Raw genomic sequence first — 2,133 nt, forward strand, 5'->3', positions numbered from 1 at the left:
TATTTAAACAATTTATTTTAATATTTTATATATTGAAAAAAAAATCCCCTCGATTATGTGGCGCTTGAGTTGAAACATATTTTATTATCATTTTTTATTTAAAAAAGAAACACATTTTACCTCTGTTTTGAGTAATAACCGAGATAAAATATAGGCGTGTTTATTCAGTTTCTTCATCATCCTTAAACAAATCTTTACCGTTCATTTAATGAGTATCAATGGTCAAGACACTGTCATTAGTAATCCTCATGAAACCTAAAACCCTCATTATAAAAGCATTCTAAATATTAAAATTTGATAGTAGTGAATTCTCAAGAAACCCAAACGTTGGTGTGAAACCCTCTATGTTTAATCATAGCGCCAGAAGATTTTACAAAGTAAAAGTATCAATGTAATAGATTGCAAGAGCAGAAAAATTTAGTTTTATTTAATATGTGGTTGGTGATAGTGTATTTACTTTATCAAAAATTTGTGTGATGGATTGCAAGAGCAGAAAAATATTTTAACTTTAATATTCAGTGGAAAAAAATGTAATATTCTATTTAAACAATGTAGTTATTAAACAAAATAATTTATTAATAATATGCGTACCCATGACCAATTAAAAAGATATATGGTGCTAGTTTGGTTATTAAACAGAGAGGTATATGATGCTAGTTTGGAAAAAATAAAAAACATAGTTATGGGGTTCGAACCCATGACCAATTAAATTAACCCCTTGATTATTTTTAAGTCGAGAGTTAAAGTTCCCACTTTTCATGTTACCCTTTGTTACCTCGACATTTTAAATGTGAAATTCATTTTGCATCCGACATGACATGTGTTATTTGTAATAGTGAGCATACCCCAATGTTACAGAATCAGAGCGACACGTGAAACTAAAATAAACTCAAGATGATAAACCACGAAGAAGGCCATTACACCATCCTGCCAACTCAACAGTTGCTATGACTCCTCTACTTGAGTATCTGTACCACATGGGTAATGAACACCACATAAATAAAAAGGGGGTCAGAATACGTTCGTAAAAGTTAATGGTGTATAAAATAACGAGGATAGCTTAAACATATTGTTCATCAATCACATAGATCCATTCACAACAATAATTAATCATTAGTAAAGTTATGTATGCAATGCAATCAACACCTCTACTCCATTGCATGTGGTACCAAGTTTTGGACATCAGAGTTATGTTACTGATTTATCCACCCACTAACGGTTCCTCTCTAAACCTGGTTTCTCTTTGAACCAAAACTCATCGCAGGTTCCCTGTTATGAACATGGAACTCTTCATTGGACTGTAGTCCCAGACGTATAACTAGTCCTCACTTATGACCCAAAAACTTATTTCTGAACCGAAGTCCGTACACCTATCTCCAAAATATGTGATGCATGAATTACAACAAACAATACCAATACAAAAATCATCATTGGTTTCTCTCTGAACCGACAATATTATCAATATAAGGCAACCTAAGTAGTTCATCTCTGAACTACACACCTCAATATAAATATCGTCAATATATGGCCACCACGGTAACTCTTCTATGAACTATGTATCTCAACATAATTCATCATGAATTTATAAATACATATGAGATGTCGAAGGTAATGTCACGACACTAATATCTAAACAACAAATAAAATATAAACAGGATAAAAGACAAAGAAACAATAGAACAAGTGACACAAGCAATTGTTAACCCAGTTCGGTGCAAACTCACATACGTTTGGGGGCTACCAAGCCAGGAAGGAAATCTACTAAACAAAATTAGTTCAAAGACTCTCAGTAAACAACTTCAAGTTACAGTTTTTTCACCTAATCTCTACCCGTGTGACTTCTATCTAAGAACTCTTAGATATGAGACCCTACTCACTCCCCCTCAATCACAACAGTGATATAAAAACAAATATTACAAATAAAGAAGACACTCGTCAAGAACACATACTTGATCTTGCTTAAAAGCTTCAACCAAGTAAACACACACTCATGCTTCAAAGCTTAGAGTGGACAAATTACAACACAAAAGTCATTCAATTCAATCATCAATAAGATGAATGAATGGCTCACAATACACAAGCTCACACAAGACTAAAACCCTTAAACTCTCTCACTATTTCGTCCATTTCTTG

Source organism: Lathyrus oleraceus, chromosome 4 (assembly GCF_024323335.1).
Source record: "Lathyrus oleraceus cultivar Zhongwan6 chromosome 4, CAAS_Psat_ZW6_1.0, whole genome shotgun sequence".
Classification (NCBI taxonomy): Eukaryota; Viridiplantae; Streptophyta; class Magnoliopsida; order Fabales; family Fabaceae; genus Lathyrus; species Lathyrus oleraceus.